Source organism: Cryptotermes secundus, unplaced genomic scaffold, assembly GCF_002891405.2.
Source record: "Cryptotermes secundus unplaced genomic scaffold, Csec_1.0 scaffold298, whole genome shotgun sequence".
Taxonomy (NCBI): domain Eukaryota; kingdom Metazoa; phylum Arthropoda; class Insecta; order Blattodea; family Kalotermitidae; genus Cryptotermes; species Cryptotermes secundus.
In genome coordinates, this window is record NW_019741976.1 from 1,099,263 (window position 1) to 1,120,839 (window position 21,577).

Here is a 21,577-nt window from a genome sequence, read left to right on the forward strand (position 1 = left end):
CCCTAGGTTCCCTTGCCTCCTCTTTCTTGGGCGGAAGGTCTTCCTCAGCGCCCTGCTCTCACCTACACTCCACCTTTCATCCGGTAGCTCAAGTTCCTTAATCATTCGTAAGGAGTAATGAAGCTATAGTTTTTCTTAATTTAATAATTGAAGTTTTTCTTATCTTTATCAGTTATAACATTGAGCCGGAATATCGTAGCCTCTATTGCCACTGGCTAAGGGCTGAAGGGTCGATAGCTCGGAGTTCGGGTCCCGGTAGGGTCAAAAATTTTCTCTTATCCACAGCATCCAGACAAGCTCTGGGGCTCACCAGACCTCATTTCCAATGTGTATCTGGGTTCTTTACCCAGGGGTAAATCAGGTGGGGCTTGAAGCTGACCACTCACCTCCAATTAGTTGCCGAGGTGAGAAAACATGGGTCTGTATATCCACTCCCCCATACGCCTCCATGGAGTATTGCTTAATTTGATAAACACAGGGACGATTTTACCTTGGCGTTCCTAACAATAATTCCATCAAACTCGACACTATGCTGTGACGTCTATCCTGTTATGTCTTGGGTGTTGCGAGAAGCAGAGCATTCGACAAAGTACAGAATCCTTCCTCAGATATTTATTGAGCAGTGGGAACTAGGCTCATTTCTTGCTATATAAAATTTCGTCCAGAATTTTTTTTTTATTTTAAGAACAAGCAGTTCTGTTTTTTCTCAATCTAACCAACTGACAGAGAGTTACGATAGAAAATCGTTATGATCTCTGGAACATGTGAATCTACTTTCTCTGGTATCAATTAGAGAGTTCAGAACATGTTAAAGTATATTGGTCAGAATTTGTCAGAAATCTTTATAAATTCACTCTTCTGAAAATGAATCCAAACAGGTTCCAAGTGAATTTACTGACTTTTACAATTAAGACATTAGTGCTTATACTAGACGTTGACACTTCTGAAAGGGTAAATGACTCAATTACTTGAAACGGAAGCACAACTCCATCAGTTACCAGCCTGATTGGAACCTTGTGATTCTGAAATATGTCCTATAATTGTATTCTTGTGGTCACCGCATGAGTTAATGTCTAAATAATAGTACAACAACAAAACATATTTTTAACAGAGAACATAATTTTTACAAACCAAGACTTTCAACCTGTTAAGCTTGATTTTTATATTTAGAGCTTACGCCTAGGTCAACTGTCCCTGTATAAATATATATATAAAATGGTAAAGTAAAGTTATACCTGTAACAGGCCTTGAAGGTCCATAGAGTTGTGAGACGTCGAGGCTCCCACATCATCTAGAAAATCGGCTCACAGATGGTGGTAAAATTGTCAACTTCCTACACTACAAGAAAATTCCTGATACTCATTTCTGTTAGAGGTTGAGTCGACTCCAGGGCCATAGTGCGACTGGAAGGATTAGGTAAATTGAAAACCGCTACCGCGTGCCCCATATAAAAATATAAATATATATATAAAATATAAAAATATAAATAAATATAAATATATACATATACATATGCTATAGGTTGTATTTAAAAATTATGATAATGAGATATTTTGCTAGTGTTACCACAATGTTGATTTTTCATTGACAACAGAAACAAATAAACAGTAATAAAATTGCACTAAATTCCTGTTACTGCATGTTCTGTCTCAATGTGCTCATTTGATTTTACGCTGTGTTCTTCAGAATTCCGGATGATGGACCAGTCGAAAGCCCAGTAACCTCGAATGAAACTGTTCCTGTTTCCGTCATGTTCTCGTCTGAGAATGGGTGCAGTTTCATTTCATTTTAAAACCTTTCAACGTACGCTTTACATTTTATTCCGTTTGACCGTTTAACCATTTCCGTCGGAAATGGTGTGATTCCTGTCCATTCCCTCATAGACAAGAAACCTCAGAAGCCTTTTCGGCACTAAATGTAGAAAAGTTTAACACACTCTCTATGTTCAAACGACATTCCACGAAAACATGAGGAGGAAATCTCCGCGCATTCTTAACCTCAGCACTAAGAGGCGAATGGTTACATTCGTATCTCCACCGTCTTGCCACTGTTCCAATCGAATAGGTAAATTACACGTAAGATTTGAGGTTTTCACGGCGGGAACTACGAAGAAAGCCGCCTTCTGGGATGTGGCGCCGTGTATGTTGTGTTAACCGACGTTTCACCTCCATCTTCAGGGTAGAAGAAACAAGAAACTCCACAGACTAGTCTGTCAGCACCTGCTCACGCTGTTTCCTCAATAGCGGATTTTCTTTTTTCTTCTACCCTGAAAATGGAGGCGATAAGTTCCTCCGTAACGTCGGTTAACACAATATCTACACGGCGCCACATCCCAGAAGACGTCTTTCTTCGGATAAATAGATGTCTGAATGGGTTCCAGAGAAGACATGGACAGTTAGGTGAATAGGAGACTCCCTGTTTCTGCGGGTAATCGAATTCCGGTAACCTGGTCCGTAGGTAGCCACTTTACAGACCGAGGTACCATGCTCATTCCTCCTGCAATGTGGTCGCATTCCAGTCAGTCATCAGCCTCGGTGGCGGATTTCCATATGTCCCTGGTGTACCGTGCTTCATTAAAGTGGGCTGTGTGGATCCAAACATGCGTGCAGTATGTCTCTCTCTCTCTATCCTATACTATATGTATGGAGGCTTTGCAGGACACTCAAATTTCAAACACTAGCGAGACAAACGTGTTGAATTAGTGGGTTTACCAGAGGTAGATCGGTTTCCGAGTAATTATACTCGTAAATAATTCAATAGAAAATAATTGTATGCCTTCAATTACACTGTTTGTCTAAACCACACATATTACGACGGCTTGGCAATAAGCACAGCGCCTCCCCTGCCATAAACCAAGCCAAGCAGCCGGCCAAACATTTCCTGTTGTTAGTTGTTATCATGCCCTTCTCATATAATTAAATGTACTAAACTCTACCACAGGAAGAAAATTAGCAAGTCAGCGAGTGCTCAGAGCTGCAGCTATCCACATGATGGTTGCGTAATTCTCATTCTGGTTTTGTATTCGGAAATCTGGGCTGGATATGGGCTCTCAAGACTAATCTGTTCATTGGTTCTCAGAAGTCAGAATTCTTACAAAATATAGCAAATAAATACTAGTTATTAGGTTATTTAAAAAGGTTTCTCAACCCCGCAGATCACAGTTTGTCAAATGTCATCATGAATGCTAACTATATAGTGGTTGTGAACGATTAATTAGTAATGACATGGAATTGGTCGTGGCTTATCTTGAGGTACTATCCTAGCACAATTATTGACTTTTTGAACATTATCCATCATTTGGTTTATTACTCGTATTTGAAACAAGTTTCGGTGACTGGATTCTGCCTTCGTCCACAGAAGAAAAATCATACTCGTCTGGGCCCTATCGAGAGAGCTAGTCCGTATCTCCGGAGATAATAAGACTCGTGAAACAGAGCCTCTTAGACAAGCCGAGCAGATTCTACAAACTGCCATTGACGTGCCAGTAACAATAAAAAGAAACATCCACACAAGATGCTTGCGACGCAACAACAAATATTCCGAGGCTCCTGTTTTCTCTCACTGCTGAATTATTTCACATTAGCTTCTTCGTGAAGCGGCTGTGAAAATATGCCATTTACTGGAATGTAATGGAATTCGCATATTGGACTGGATTCCTCACCGAAAGCCAAAGTGTGAACTTCAGTTTCGCTGTACTTCCCAGTGACCCAGCCGTGTTTAGTGTCGGTGCCGTTCAAAGAATTTCATCTCGGGAATGAAACTGTCGCTTCAAGAAAACTGTTGGTTCCGCAGATGGAACTGGACGAGTGAAGGACTGAGTTTGCAGATGACCAATTTCACCGCATCACATTTCATGCAGATGCACGTGCGTGATTGTAGTGCGGGTTGCCGGAGTATGGTCATAGCTGGACATTACTTCTTGACTGGCGGAGATGCAGGTTCCGGTCACACAATACCATTATTCATCTGGCCATGGCGCTGGCTATACTTTATATTAATAGGCTTAGTTACCTGATTAGCTGTTATTTTCTACATTGCTAATACTTTGAATAGCCAATGGAAACAGATAAGAATTTTTCCCTATTCTCCCTCCATCCCATTCAATTATATACATATTGTCACTAGTTTATGGCTCCGTGACTAATAATATTGGGTTTTGGATTATAAGGTTGGATTTATTGACACCTTTTTCACAATCTTTCCTAATCACAATGAATTATAGCGCTATCTCTATAATTTACCCACTTCACAAATCACCAAGACTCGACTCGACTCGACTCGACTCGACTGAACTGACAAATACTTTTGGCTACTACATGTATAGTCTCGGGTCGGGTCACAACTCAGAAAACACATCCGTTGCCCAGAATTGGATATATGCGAACCATATAGAAAACGCCTCTTGCGACACTGGTTCTATTGTTGCATTCACAGTGCCGTCGCACAGCAACGGAAGCTATCCGATTGTTGCTCACGTATTCATTGCCTAGGGAATATGATTACAGATTCGTTGCTCAGAAATGGAGCTACATGTCACAATACTTCTCACCAGCCGATATTATTAAACGTAATTCGATTTTATGTTGATCTGTTCTGTTTCATTAAGGACATATTCGTATATTCATTTTGATTAAAACCTATAAGTGAATTATATCCTTTTATGTATTTATTTGTAATTCATTTTATTGCTATTTTGTCTTGGAAACATTCCTTATTTCTGGTTCGTTATTTTTGAGGGAGCCTTCACATATGGGATTTATAAATACAATTGATCCGGCCCTGAGCTGGGGCTGCTCTATCTTAGCTATGGACGTTATTCCGTTTATCTTCCGATAGAAGAATAATGAATTTGACTTTGGGTATAAGGAACATTGGAAGTAAATAATTCGTGTCATGAAACAGATAATTGACTCTTGGAAGAAACTTCGTGTGTGTTTCTTGCAAGAACCAATTAGTTACTTTCCTGTTTGTTTTTCAGTTTCAAGAGGAAAGAAGATACTTGTTCAGAGCAAAGCTTCACTCGAGGCAATGGTGACGCACGTTTCCAAGTTGTAACACCAGAGGTCCGTGTTTCAGATCTCTCTCTCACCTCTCTCGAACACGCATACACACACACAAGAGCATATGCAATCTAATCAGAGACAGATTATTAGATAAAAAGGGAAGAATTATAATTATAACAGGCCGTGGAGGCCCATAGGATTGTGAGACGTCGAGGCTCCCACACTTTCTAGACAATCGGCTCATAGATGGCGGTAAGGTTGTTAGACTTACGCGCCGGCAGCCCTTTACTCTAGGAAAGTTCCTGGTATTCATTTCTGTCAGAGGGTGGGTTGAACGCAAGGTCATATTTCTGTTGGAAAGATTAGGTCAATAGAAAGATTCAGTGACCTCATTTCGAATCGATCCCACGACCTTTTGGCTTTTAGCATAGTGCCTCAACCTACTACGATACCGCGTGTCCCGCATAGATTACAAGACATTGCAAATATCCAAGTACCAAATTATAGCTTCCAGTGTCCTAGAAATTCTGTTATTCGGTGAACATTAATCTAAAATCACACAACCTACCATAGTGTTGATAATCGAAGCATAAGATAGTTAGTGTTAGTTAAGTGAGCGGTGTTTAGTCTGCAATAAGTTGTAGCGGTCATGAATTTCGTTAATGCATCTTATACTAATGTATGTACGTGTAATAAACTCTGAACACATAGTCAACCTCCTATCTTAACGTCCATTTCTACAATAAATTTCATCTCGCACCCTGATAACATCATAATACCGTCCAACAGAACCACGTTCCCCATTAACCTAACTTAAATCCAATGATGTACAGAGAAATCAAGAAAACTGAGACAAATGCTGCACAAGGAGAGATCTGGCGCGAGCTGTGGTAAGACAGAAAACTGTGTAGCTGAAGGTATTCCCTTTGCGATACCACAAAAATGCTGTCCCATTTACAGCTCACAGTACCTTCACACAAGGGACATTCTATATGTATTAGCCGTGTACAACAGTATGTAAATATTTAATTATGAGACACTCAGCCATGTAAAATAGGTAAAACTATCCTGTAACAGGCCGTGGAGGCGCATAGGGTTGTGAGACATCGAGGGTCCCACATTTTCTAGACAATCGGTTCAGAGATGGCGTTAAGGTTATCAGCCTTACGCGCCGACCGCCTTTTACTTCCATTAAGTTTCCTTGTACTCATTTCTGTTAGAGGCTGAGTCGATCCCAGAGCCATGGTGGGACTGGAAGTGTTGGCTAAATTGGAAAAAGTCCAATAATCTCATCGGCAATCAACCCCTTGACGTACATGCCTCAACCAGCTACGCTACCACGTGCCACCCGCTCGCATATTCATAAAATTATTTGATCCGATCCTGGGGAAACTACAAAAATACAGGTTTCAATGATATTTTCTAAATAAAACTCTTTTCCTTGAAAACGACGACAGTTGACAAAAGAGAGACATGTTGGTAGATCCATTTACAGGTATAATTATCCAAAAGCATCATGATTATTTTACTCTCATTTTCATTTATATAAATTTCTAAAGTGTAAACTGGCTAGCCTACAAGTACTTAGCTTAGCACATGATAGCGATAAGTTATTTTATTATCAAAAATACATTAATGTGTTAATCCTCAAAGGGAGTTAAGATTTTCAGAACCCATGTGAAACTGCATTTGAAACAACTGTACGTCATGCTTAAGGGGCTGCTACAAATCCTTTCTTTTCAGGCTGACGTAGAGATGCAGAAGGCAGCTACTTTAAATACTATCTTGTATGTGCAGACGGGTGTAGCAAGTGAGCAGTCAAATCAGTGTCATGTCAGATTCCGCGAGACACGAATGAAGCTTGCTAGTAGACCAACTCGCACAATAAGCGACACACAGTACAAGAAGAAATAAACAGAACTTGTCCTAGACTTTACTAGCAGGGATATACAAACCTCCCTTCCTTCTGATTCTAGTAGCCTTACGTAAAACCTCCACCGATCAGTTCTAAGTAATAGTTATGCTCTAGAAACTTACCGCCATATGTGAGCCGATTGTCTAGATAATGTGGGACCCTCAACGTCTCACAACCCTACGGTCCTTCACGGCCTGGTACAGGGATAGCTTTACGTTTACTTACTAACTTAGTTATGCTCTAGATCTCTGTTCAAGAGATGTCCGGTTCGAACCTCCGCCGGCCCGTCGACTATCCCAAGTGAGAATATTGACGAAGTTACTCAGCCTAACCAATGAGCCAGGACAGCGCAGTCGGTATAGCGACTGGCTACGGGCTGGACGACGGAGGTGTCGGAGTTCGAGATCCGATAGTGTCAAGAATTTTATCTTCTTCACGTCGTCCAGACCGGCTCTGGGGCCCACGTAGCCTCCCATCCAATGGCTACTGCCCATTCTTTTCATGGAAGTTAAGTGTCAGTGCCTATTTTTTCAATCAGAGGACAGGGGGAAATGTGGCCAGTGACTGTTTAGCATTTCTTCTAAGTACTCAGAAGGCCATGGCTTCATTCTTAGCATCTTGGCCAGCTGGTATGTCTTGGATTTTGCCGTTTTCCTCAGTTCCTCCAGGGAAATAATGGGATAGCATGAGTATACTTCAGCAGATGACGATCGCGAGCAGGTATCCTAACATTCGACATCATATAATCATTGCATTTGAGAAACGTTACAAAATAATCCTTAGATCAGTGGACACCGGGCTTGGAAGTTTCTTTCACGAAGCGCGTGCATGTGTGTGTGTTTATGTGTCTGTTTGTGTGTGTGCGTGCGCCCTCGCTCGTGTATGCATGTCTTTTATGTGTGCGTGTTTTAAACGTGTGGAACAAAACGTTGTCATATCACACAAAAATATTTCATATATACAGGATCTGTTATTGACATGAATGGAACTGCCCAGCCTTAATGTAGCAATTCTGAGAACCTTTGTATGATTCAGCAATGGCCACTGTTCTCTAAACCTTGTTTCCTTCTAAACTTTACAGCTATTTTTAATTTCGTTTCACTTCGTCGTTTTAATTAATGGTTACACACTTTTGGAGAGCGAACAGCTGTCTGTTATTGACGATGAAAAAGCGATGCTCGCCACATCCCATCACGAGCAGACCTAACATGTATATGCAAATATCTCTGTTATTCACCCATTATCAACACGGTTCTTCAATGTTCATTACTTCATGCGTGATTTGGAGAATACATCTAACGTGTTAAACTTGCATGTTTTTACACATGTTTTTGGCTTTGAAATTATGAAAAAATCCACGATTTGTTCATTAAAACCTGTCTTTATTCATAAATTTGCATATTAGTTTCAAAAATAATTGGAAAATTAGAGTTTTCAACCATAAAATTAATGCAATAATGTTTAAAAATAAGCAATGCAATCTATAATATTGCTCATGAATGTCGGGATGACGTCAACAGTTTGCGTAGGCGCGGGACTGGTCTAAAGGACCCAGACTTTCACAGAAAAGAAGCAGCAGGCCTGTGCGGCAAACACAGAATTGTTTGTATTTGTGTGGCGCTTGGGCATGCGCCTGAGTTCCATACAAAACAAAACGACAGGCGAAAATGCATTAGATAGTGTCAATATAAGGTTCACAAGGCTCGCGTGACTTACCGCCCTTCCATTCGTATATTAAACTTAAAAAGGTATACTTGTTTCTGTGCTTAATTAATTAAGCACTACGCCATTAAGACGTATAAGGGAGTGGAAGAAGATCCACATTTTTTTACCTCAGCACTAGTTAGAGGTGGGTGGTCAGCATCACGCCGCCGTCGCTTTACCACGGGGAAAGAGCCCCCTGGGTCCTTTGGATAGGAGGTTGGGTGGACCTCAGAACCGGTCTGGACGACGTCGAGAATAGAAAATTCTTGGCCCTACCGGGCGTCGAACTCCGACTGCTCCGTAGTGCTGCCATTAGTTTGTCGCTATACCGACTGCTCTACCCCGGCTCCTATCCACACATATATGAAGATATATAATGCTCTTTCCTACATCAAAATCCTCTTCGCTGCGTCCTTTTCATTCTCATGTTATTCTTCCATCTGTAACCTTATATTCGGTGCTATGTTCGAGCACTTTTCAATGTGACCTATCCCTCTCTTCGTGTTTCTAACGCATCAGCGTTATCGACGATAATTTTATCAAGTATAAATTTTATTTTTGTGACAACTTTCTTTCATCTAAGTGTCTTAAATGTTTCGTCTTCTCGGCATCTTTTAGTCCATTTTTGCATCACTTTGTTCGTGTACTGCTTGTACCGGTTTACACGGTCTCGTCGCTCACGGATATCTTATTTTTTTCTTCTACTCTGAAGATGTAGGCCATACGTTCCTCCGAAACGTGGGTTAACACCACATCTACACGGTGCCACATCCCAGAAGACTGCTTTCTTCATATTCACCGCCGTGATAACCTCAAATCTTACAAAGTGACTCTTGTTTCAGCAACTTAGATACATATAGCTAACGTGTGTGTACCTATTCATCTCGATGTGGGGGTTTGTAGCTGTGATTATTTATTTATTTGTGGTTAATCTGAATATGTTTGCAGTAGCTCAGAGCACTCAGCGTTGAAATATCGGGCAATTTGCTCATAATACATAAATGTGTAGAGGGGAGTAGTCGTGGCCTAATTTGAGGTAACACGTCGACGTCTGTGTGAATATGTTCAGCAAACGAATGGAGAACCCGAGGCAGAATATCTCGTCTCAGGGCCCCAAAACTTAAACGCGGTTGACCCCAAATACGAAAGAGAAGTGCTCACCACAGGACTGCTACGTTCGGTGGTGGGCGTGGTTACTTATTCCAGATCTAAATCATCAAGGGGTGAAGAATACATGATAATATTATACTGTAGCACCCTGTTGCACTTTTCACTTAGTGCCAGCTCGGTATTTTACAGTCTTACATGTAACACTACGTTCTTTAAAATTTATTAAAAGATATTCGCTTGAAAAGTTTATCAAATACATATTATTTATATACCCTGAATGTACTAGGATATAAGGCAAATATGTATGTTAAACTGGTTGCGTATTTTTACGATAAATCCCTCAACCTTAAAGACACTGGATAACGGTGGACGAGAGCTTGTAATCGGCATTCGACCACATAAAGCCAGTAACTTTTACTGTTTATGTCAGCGTGTCTCAGAATTTTTAGATTAATGAATACAAATATTGAAAACTCAAAATACCACATCATGACTGCCTAGTCAATCTATTCCAACACTGCAGGTGGAGTACATAATGTTTGCATGATAAATTGTTATTCGCACACGTAACACAGTTTGCTTACACAGAAGGTCTACAGAAATTAAGCAAAAGAATGTCTCGAAGTTCTCGACAATAGGCAGTATATAAGTGTATGTCGGATGGCCTGTTCATTTGCCTCCAGTCCGTGATATTCCACAAGCGTCCCTCCATGTAGACTGGTTAAATTCTCAGTTTATGGCTAATGTGACCAAGCTTTCACTGCTTAAATCCGGGGCTTGATACTAGGAACTCATTTAAATCACTTCAGTTTAATTACTTTCTTGGCCTAATTTAGCCTGTTACTGCAGATAAAACTTGACAGTAGTCCAGCTTGTAGTATCCTCCAAGTGAATTGGCGTCTCTTGTCTTTAATCTAAGCCAGTGCCCCTTTATGTGGAAGGGGGGTGAACATGTAGACGTAGTTTATGTAGTAACTCTGCTACCTACTGCAGACGAAAGTGGTGTTACATTATGCACTGCATACACGCTCATTAAGAGCTAAAGCAAGATTAGTGAAGGTAAGCTGTACAAGCAAACGTTTTCTGAAATGGCAGAACAGGATGTGTTATTTCCAAGTGGGGTGCACGGGAAGACCTGGAGATTCAGATCTTAGGCTCTATGCATGTTCATTCAGAGGCCAAGAAAATCTTGACTCTGAGTGTTCTGCATGACGCTACTTGACTTCTATAAACTGGACGCTAGATCTTCTATTCCAGGCAGAGGCAAAATTGTTCATATGTAGGATTTGTGGTTCTCACAGCGGTGGTTATGAAGAGTTCTATCTTCTGGGATATAACGGCGAGTAGTCAGTTGAAAGTGAACCGACGTTTCGGAGGAATACTTCGCCTCCAGCAGACCTTGCCACCTGATTCACTCAGGTTTTTGCTTGGCCTATTTTTCGACCCTGTAGATGGAGGCAACATATTCCTCCTAAACATCCGTTTACTTTCAACATATTACACGGCGTTGTGGCTAGGAAGATATAATTCTTCAAGGAAATTTCTTTTCATCACACTTCGAGGCAACGTAGCGTCTACTCGACTGGACATGTTTTTACCACAGACTCCTTTTCTGAGGGTAAGTAGGCCGGACCATCAAGCTGATTACTCATCTCCAACTCCTACAGACATAAGAAGAATCGCGGTGCTGTAATTCTCAGCCTCTCGTGTGCATTAACAGTACCATCTTCGACGATATGCCACCTTGTTTTCTTGTAGAAAACTAACAGTCTGCCCTCATTTTCGTGGTAGAAAACGAAGACAGTGGATGTTTCTCCCGGACTACACGGCGTCACATCCCAGAAAACGGTAGTCTTATTACTCGGAGCCGTGAGAACTGCTCCGTAATGCATTTACGGTTTGGAGCTTATCGTAGGGACGACTTCAGCTTACCTCGTTCCTCTGGACCAACTTATCTTAAGAAAAGAGAAAGAGAGAGAAACATTTCTACAACGTTAATGTGCGGCCCCTGGAAACCAATTAAAGGCAAGACACAGCCACGCCACATGCACCAACACAACTCAGGATTTAAACCCCACAAACCAGACGCAATAACTTGCACTTCTGTACCCCACTGCGATCACATTCAGAGATTGTCAGAGGTCAGCTTTCCAAATAATTCGTTATTATTATTAATGATTGCGTTATAACATTATTGCTGCTTCTACGTCAGACAAACGGATTTATATCGGGCTGTTTAACAACAGAGGGATTTGCTCTGCATATCCAGTTTACGCTCAGGGTGATAGCAATCAGAGTTGGGCCACACGAATTATCCCCAGAAAACATAAGGGGTAAACTTATTGATGTGGGAAACTTACTCCTTCATTTCAATCGTAGCACATACATGGGGTAAATGTGAAAGGTAAAGTTGTCCCTGTGTTTATCTAATTAAACATTACACCATGAAGGCGTATGTAGGAGTCGATGTATAGATCCACATTTTCTTGACGTCCACAGTAGCTGGATAAGAGTGTTCAGCTTCACACCACGGCCGCTTTATTCCCCGGGAAAGAGCTCCTGTTACCCATTGGATGGGAGGCTGAGTTGGTCCCAGAACCGATTTGGACGACGTGAAAAGATGAGATTCTTGATCCTACCGCGACTTGAATTTCGACCCCTCGGTCGCCCAGCCCGTAGCCAGCTGCTATACCGACTGCGCTATGCCTGCTGGATCATATAAGGAAGTCAGCTTATCAATGTGGGAAACTTACTCTTTCATTTCAATAAAAGCAGTTCCCACCAAACTGAGGACCAGCAAAATGAAGTATAGGCTGGGACGATTTGGTAGTCACTTTGCCTTCACGATGGAGAGAGTAAGGATTCCCGAAAAGCGAGAACATATCTTACCTCTCTATGATGCCATTGCTCACAAAGAGGGCCACATTAGCAGTGAACTGGCTTGAAAGCCTGAAATCTTCAGTAAGTGAAATTCGGTGGTTCCAATATGAGTAGCCATCGTAGGACAGAGACAAGTGGAGGGTTCGAGGCTGACTGACACGTAACAATCAGTAGGCGTGTGCGACAAAAGTAGTTCATTTATTAAAATATTCACTTGAGGACGTTCGTGGTCATAGGCAAGCCAGTTGGGGCAATTTACAAATTCTTTCATTTTTGCTGTATTTCTTGCTTTCAAAACATAAACATAAGCTTCATGACGTAGTGATGACGGTCTAGACTACGGAAGCACCGGGTTCGAGTCTCGTCCGAACTATAGACCCTTTTGTGAGTTCTTACGTTCTTGCTACGGCGAAAGTGAAGCTGAAGACAACTTTATTCTTTGATATGACACCGTATAGTCCTGAAGACAGCCATCGACGTTACTGAGGGATCTTTCTCCTCTGTCTTCGGGGGAAGAAGAATAGAAGAGGCAGCAGGTAGCTCCGAAATGTCGGTAGCTGTCTACGGCACTGCATGGCGTCATATCCTTGGATCTAGCACCACGGTGAATTTACGTTGTGATTCGTCCAGTCCCTCCAGGAAAATGGCAGGATAACCTTTACTTTTACCTTTGTCTTTGCGCTGATATTTCCGTGCTACATTTCCGTGTGGTTCTGAACAATTCAGACATACCTACCTCTCTCGTGAATGTAATTATATTTCTTACTGTCTATTCCACGGGGCACGTGGTAGCGTAGTTGGTTGAGGGGCTGTGCTAGAAATCGAATCCCGATGAGGTGGATTTTTTCAATTTACCTCATCCTTCCAGCCGCAATATGGCCCTGAGGTCGACCGAGCCTCTAACAGAAATGGGTACCATGAATCTTCCTGGGGGTAAAGGGCGGCCGGCGCGTAAGGCTGACAACCTCACCGCCATCTGTAAGTCGATTTTTTAGAAAATGTGGAAGCTTCAAAATCTCACAACCCTATTGGTCTCCACGGCCTGGTAGAGGGATAATTTACCCTTTCCTCTCGCAACCTAAATCTCAGAATAACTTGGCTCATGTACTGCTCACCTGCAGATGGGGCAACCTGTACTTTTCCGGAAGGGCCAGAGATTTTCCTCTTCTGAGCCCCATCCAGCTTCCTGCGGGACTGACATCCGAACCCTGTTCTTTGGAGTACACGGACCGGAACACGTAGCTGTCCACTCAGTTGCATATAGGGCCGAAGTTAAGGGAATTAAACACTCCCTTCATTCTCCCATACACCTTAAATGCGTTGTGTTTAAACACAGGACTAAAGATATCCTCTTTTTATCAAATTCACTTCTACGGTAAAGATATATTTAGAGTGAATTTGTCGCCTTGTGTGCGCTGGTACACACACCCGCTATGTTTCAAGCACATTTTAGTCTCTGTTTGCGCGCCCAAGCGGCAAGTCTATTACGGGGGTAACTCCATTCGATCCACCTTGCGATTTAAGGGCTTTGTTGACTCATGGACACCCATCCTGAGGGGTAAGTGGATGGATGGACTTAAAAGCTCTGAATTCAAGGGATGCAGTTAAAGACGCGGTAAAGTCTTTGACTGTGCCGTGAAGCGTGCAGTCAAAACATATTATTGCAAACGGTCTACACGAACATTCGGAAAGTACACCGTAAGTGTATGTAAACACTGGCAAGTGAGGGGGAAGTTTAGGCACCGTGTTTAAACACTCCCTATGTAACTGATACCGTTGTGTTAGGACCTGAAGTTCCCGAAATCTGTAAATCTCTGTGTCACAACTGGGCACGTTCAGTAAAATCCATATATTCACGTTTTAATATTATCCTCTCAGAGCATTCTCTGGATTCTAAGTTTGTTTAGCTCGCCCATGAAAATTCTGTACTTATTTGTTTTATTCTCTGTCTGGTATTCGGCCAAAATTCGTATCCTATCCTGCCTTACTTCCGAATTCTGCAGGGCTCTTTCAGCAGGGTGTTTTACAACCAGTTTTCAGCTACTATTTAAGGTGTCTTCCATAGGATCAAGCAACGACGAAGTGATTCTAGTTTCGTGTTGTCTAATTCATATTTAAATAACATTTTGTTAAGCAAAATTCATTTCCTTAAAGAGGCGACCCTGGCTGTCATACATATGCTCCCAACTTCAAACGGGTTTATATATAAGCTATGAAGGCATTAGTATACAGGAAAATGGATTTTACATAGGAAAACATAACAGTTTCTCCTCTCAAAATTAATAATATTATATATATAATTATTATTCCGGAAGGAGCAAGAAGGAAGCATAAAGTCCTTTATTTCGTTTTTATGAAGCACTGGATGAGCTTCACTTAATAATGAACCCAGGTTATGAAAACAAATTAATATGACATCATACATGTTTCCTAAACCATAACTTCTTGAGCACGCCTGGTGAGCGCTTTATGCATTAAACCTCAAATGATTTCCAATGAACCCAACCAGGCACTGGTACAAGCACGAAGGAAACAATGAATCCGAAAGATTCTATGTAATTAACTGACGGATAAGAGAATATTTAAAGTCTGTAACTTTTACGAACGATGAAAATTTCAAGTATTGAATGAATGGTTTATGAATATTAACCCAAATGAAAAAGAGACCTCGAACGTCATGAATGCAATTGAGAGATACAGTTATAAAACTAGTTACATATTACAAATTGTATGAAATTAGTGTTTAATGTAGCTTACAACATAACTGAAAAACTTTTAAAAAAATATAAAAATTACACAGGGAAACGGAAAAGACCAAAACCACTAATAGATGAAGATGATAATGATCTTTATCATCACCAAAATGACAAGCCACAAAGACATTAATTGCAACTCTATTCCCTTTTCGAAACAACATGAAAATGTACCGAAAATTTTGGAAACTGTTTTGCTGAGAGATGCTCCACTTTAAGAAGAAAAATTCAGGCTCCAATTTCCTTTCAGGCTGTTCTCATCGTCATCTCATTGTCGTAGGCTTATCCACTTTTTTTTTTTGCTACCACCTCTTCTACCCTCCACCTCTTTCTCCCTTCTACCAGAACTTGTCATCTTCCTGTTTGAAGTCTACTCAGCGTGGTATATCTTGACTTTCATTCGATTTCCTTTGAACCAGCCGCTGTCCTCGATTTCAAGTGGTTAAGCCAGGTAGCATCCAGATTCCACTATTGTGTACACATGCCCCGTTGTGGAAGGCGTAGCGCGTTGGTTGCCGCTCCGAGTATCTGAGTGGGACATCTCGTTCCGAGAGCTGTGTCTGCAAGTGTGTGTAGAGGACGGATTCTGCTTGCTTGCTTGGCCGACTGCTAATGCCAGGTTCACTCGTTTTCTGCATACCTTGGTTGTTCTGGAGAAGTGTTCGTTTCAGCTCTTCGTGACGTGGTATCCACTTCCCAACAGCTTCCCCTGCATCTTCGTTGTATTTTCATATCCTCTCTTACGCCTCTTACATATACTCAGTTTCTTGTGATCTTCCTATCTCGTGTTTGGCTTTCATGTATTTTATAATTAATTCCACGCCTGCTGTTTCTCCTCCACTTCCCCTCCTTTTGCCGCCTTAATTTCCTCTTTTTCCTTTCACATCTTTGCTTATTCCTTCTTCATTTCATCCTATCTCACCATCTTCCTTACCTGCAGCTTCTTCTCCTATGGTCTAAACTTTCTTAATTCTCCATAAATTCTTCTTCTTGCGCTCTTTTCTCTTATTGTATCTCTTGTTTCGGTTATTCCTTTACATTCGCTCTTACTTACTTACTTACTCATGGAGCTGAGCCCTTCTTGAGGAGCCGCCAATTCTGCAGCTACTCAAGAATTTCCCAGCATTTTATGGAACCCGAAAATTCATCACCGTGTTCACAAGAGCCCTCCACTGGTCCCTATCCTGAGCCAGATCTATCCAATCCATACCATCCCATCCTATCTCTCTAAGATCCATTCTAATATTGTCCACCCACCTACGCCTTGGTCTTTCCGTCTGGCTTTCCCACCAATATCCTATAGGTATCATTTACTCTTACTCCTTTTAATCATATTACAATTTCGGATTTGTTTCATTGCTCTGTCGCTTTCACCTCACTTCCACGCTTTCCCTATTGAATCTTATGCGATTTTCTTTCCGCATTACATTTTCTTCTACTCCACTTCTTCACAGTTCGAAATTCCGAATTTCTCTCTCTCTTTTCCTATTCAGCACTTCTTTTCCACATTCTTCTGATTCCTTATGTTATTTCACTTCGCGTCCGGATTTCCTGAATTTCTCTATTCCTTATTTTCCTTCAATTTTAAGCGTCTCGCTTGCTTAACACAGAATTTACAAGTGGTCTCCATTTCTATTGTCGTTGAAATTTACTCAAAAACTGTCGCTTACAACATGAAATATTAACCATTTAATTAGATTTTCGAGCTTCACATCCTGTGATAAGTCATCCATCTTTCCTTAACATATGTTTTTCACGTAGAGTTGGAATTCTGCTCTAATGTTGTGACATGCAAAACCAGTCTTCAGAGACTTAACATTTCTTGCCACAACAAGTCAGCATTTAAGCCTTAATTAACGAGATTGTTCGTCTTTTCCATTATGGCTTCAATGGCACCACTGGGTATCTATGAAAAACTGGGATTAGTAAGTGAATATTAATTTCGACGAAAAAAAGATTGAAATTAACCTAATGTTAGGAATATCTTCGACAACTCGAACACTGGGATTTTTCGTTCAAACCCCACTCAACACATGTTTGCATTCTTTCTGTATTTGTGTTTTTGTGTATAGACTAACACACCGATATTCTGTCCTGGGAATTCTCCACATTATGCAAAGTATTAATGGGTTCGAGGATTAGTTGTGAATTAGAACAAACCAGAGGACCTAATCCGTTAAGAAGATGAGGGAGGAGGAGGAATTTGAAAGATTAGCAGTTCTTTTTTCTAAAGCAACAACTGCTGTATCATATTTTTTTTTCAGAGCTATTAACCATACAATTAATTGTAGGGTGTAATAATGTAAATGACCAGTTTATGACATAATTTCAAATAATGGTATTTATTGTAAAAATATTTTTTTTTTGTCAAATGCTTGAGATGTTCGAATTAAGAGGCATGGGTACAAGATAGAATTAACTTCGGTAACAATTAGTAGGCCTACTTTAGACACTAGTTCAGGAAGATAATTTTAATGGTCTAAGTTTCAGATAAACGACAAGTCCCTGCATCCCAGTAACAAAAAATTTTTAGGGAAAAAAATCAGTTTTGTAGAAAACTCTTTGTTCCATTCCCTCGCTATTGGTGTGCCAATGTATTAGAAACTACAAGGATTCGCAAGACTTCGAAGCGCCCGATTGTGTATTGGGCTTTCAGAGAACGGCCAAGCCAAGCTGTCCGCACGAGCTGTTCTGTCTGCCAGGCTAGGGGAGCAGCTACTTCTCCACAGCGATGTTCTGTTTGAATTCAATTTTACTTTGCATGGCAATCCTGAGCAAACACCAGCGACATGATCCAATAGCTATTTCAGCTTCTCTCCAGCCCTAGCAACCTTCCTGTCTGAACCTTACCCTCATTCTGCCTCAAGACTTGGAGCAGGCTGGCTGGGTAACCATGGTGATCTGTAAGAACAAGTATCTTCCACTGTATTATTCAACCAAAAAACATTTTGCCTTTACGAACATTGGTGTGGTGTGGAGAAAGACGAGTTTTTGTAATAATCTCGAATTTCATGTAGTGATATCCCGTAGAAGCACAAATTCAGTGGGCACTTTAAGGCGTTTTGAGAGCTCGAATTCTGAGATCACGAGCTGGAATCCAACTCGAAGGGTGGGGGTATGTTCGCTTTATTAAATGCTTTGCTTTCTAACTTAAGTAGAGCCCTGGCGATAAGTCGATCGGCTGTTGAACAATTCCTCCAAAATATCTGCCAGACTAAGTTCCACTTTGTCGAAACCAGAGAATTAGTCTCATGTGCTAACATCCAGGATTAAGGGCTGCTTGGTAGTAAATGTTCCAGCAGCTGTAAGAATAAGTAAATGAACTTTAGATCATTTCAATTCTTGAACAAGATTGAGCGAATTTTTGTGCCCGAGTGAATGGCAGGCCTGCATATCATTCAAGGAGCATTGCCGACCTGATTCCAGGTGGAGGTGTATGCAATTAAGGCCTGTGCAGTTGATAATTTAGATAGGAACTTCTATATTCTATCAGACACTCAAGCTGCAATTAAAGCACTTGGTACACACCAAATCACTTGAAAATTGGTTTGGAACTACCACCAATTCCTCACACAAGTAGCCAGACATAACAGAGTACAACTGACATGGGTGCCAGGTCATAAGGGTATTGCAGGGAATGAAACCGCAGATCAACTGGCAATAACAGGACCTGAACAGCCGTTCATAGGACCTGACCCACCTTGCGGCATCTCAATTGGAGTTGCCAAGAAAGCAATCACGGACTGGACTAACAGAAATCACAAAAAACACTGGGATTCCTTAACGGGACTCAAACAGGCAAAAGGATTTGTATCAGGGCCCTCTGCCAAAAGAAGGAGGGACCTGTTAAAATTAAACACAGATCAACGCAGATGGGTGGTATGATTGCTTACTGGACACCTTTGCAAACTGGGACTGAGAGAGGACCCAACTTGTGAGAGGTGCTTACAAGAAGATGACTCAGCCACACACACGCGTTATGTGATGGTGAGGCTATAGCTTATTTAAGATATCGCCATCTGGGTCGATTCTTCATGGAACCAAGTGACTTTTATGACGCCCTCGTAAACAAAGTCCTACATTTCATTCTGAGTTTAGGATTAATATAGGGTTAATCGAAAGGGGAAGCACAGTAGATCTGAAGGTCGCAGTGCTAGGGCCAGTGTTATGGCTCAACCCTCATTCTCATACTCATGGCCGACCTGTTACAGGGTCCCATTACGCTCACTCAATGACATAAAGAATAAGTCAGATTGTAGAAAATTACAAAGTTCAAGTTGGGATCTCATCCAGTGCCATAACACCCATATCACTTTTAATTAAAACTGGTTAAAACTTTCAAAAATTGAAATGGGCAAAACACAAACAGCACTGTGATCTCAGAACTCTGCCCTCGCCTTAAGAAAGGCACGTTGAATGAAACTATTCATGAACCTGTCATTCATTATAATATTCTTTAAAACTTTCACTTTTCCACAAATATTAAAGCCTTTAGAATAACAAAATTGAGCAAATACGTAAAATTCCTCCAAAAGCATTGGAGCAGAAGGTGACGTCAATGAACAAGACTCGTGTGTTTTCACACTCTGAAGAATAGACCTTGTCCTTGTTCGGCCTTATTCAGGAGGTTTCGAGTTCATATATTCTGCGCGGAGATCAGCCGCCATGACTGAGGCTTTCCGTGTTTTCCTCGTCCCTCCAGGCTAAACCCGGGATACACTTCAACGTAGGCAACAGACGCTTCCTTCCAGATACCTTCTGATTTCTTCTGTACTCTCCCATTCGACATTCTGTTGTCTGAGCTGCTGAGACAGTCGCTAAATAAACCACACATAATGAGGAGCATACGAAATACACTGAGTAAAGGTGCTATGAGCGGCCTCCGTAGTTTAGGGGTAACGTTCCCACCTCATGACTCAAGGTACGTGGGTTGAAACCCGGAGGAGGTCGTGGAATTTTTAATGGGGGAAAAATTCAGGGAACAAGTCCTCCGGGACGGATTTTAAGCCGTGGGTCCCGTGTCGTAGTTTTACAGCACGTAAAAGAACCTCATGCCTCAAGGAGGCCTCTGAGCCAAATTATAAAGGACAATAGTCTCTAACGCCTCTGGTAGATGGGGGAAGCATCTAGATACCGCTGAGCCAGTAGAGGCCGAACTCGCTGGCTGAGTCGGGACTGATGGCACACACCAGTATCGGTAGGGTATAGAGACTGGTAGAATATCACAGGGGGACGTACAATAGACCACTGGTCGCGGTGCATAGGGACACCCACCCCCTCCAACAACAACAACAACAACAACAACAACAACAACAACAATAATAATAATAATAATAATAATAAATGTGCCGTGAATTAAAGCTCTAAGCGTTTTTGTTTGTTTGTTCTCATTCTCCCGTTTCCGCACGTTTAGTTTATTAGTTTGTGTGTTAATTCTGTTGAGCTTTAGCGATATACTGCTTTTTGATTTGACAGCAGTGACACGGTAAGCCGCTGAGAAGGGCAAACCAGCGACAAATGCAGAAGACGTAAGCCATGGTACACTTGCAAGTGAAGAAACTTGAAAGTAGGAGCTACACTACAATCTCCAGGAACCAGTTCTCTATATTCTTGTGGCACTGGAATGGGTATGTATGATTTACATACGTGCCAACAGTAAATATGCATGTCCAAGAGAATCGATGTCATAGCAGGGAAATAGTTTTTCTTTTGTATCCCACTTTACCTTTTTGTAGACCTGCAGCCTGCTTGTGTTTTGCATAGGATATGCGTGTAGCATACCAACGGTCTCACAAGCCTGTAATAAAAACTTTGCTTTTCTTACATGTTTCTACTACATGCTTGTGTCATCAGCTTAAAAAACAAACAGATTACTCCTGAAATTTATATAAATAATAATAATAATAATAAATAACTTTCTATTGCACGCTTGTGAAGTGGTTGGTATAATATATTGTCACGTGTTGGGCGTATAACGCGACAAATAACTTCACGCCGTATTTGATATAGCGAATTTTATTTCACATTCGCACTTACAATCACCCAGATTACAGATTCACAATTACTGCTATTTGCAGTATCACAAATGCAACTGACTGGTTGCTGGCTAACTCGGAACTCTCGGAGGTAGCTCGAGGACTAACTCTGAATAGCCTTCGCTGCTCCTTATGTAGCCTCGATCGGACAATACAGAAAACGGCCACGTAATAAGC

At 41.4% G+C, this 21,577-nt stretch overlaps 1 long non-coding RNA gene across 1 annotated transcript in view; it reads left to right on the forward strand.

The window, feature by feature from the left end:
* LOC111872851 overlaps positions 1 to 21,577 on the forward strand; it is a 165,827-nt gene that overhangs the window by 47,188 nt on the left and 97,062 nt on the right. The window contains exon 2 of the long non-coding RNA XR_002844307.2: positions 20,841 to 20,992. This is a non-coding gene — a long non-coding RNA (uncharacterized LOC111872851). The remainder of the gene's footprint in view (positions 1 to 20,840; positions 20,993 to 21,577) is intronic.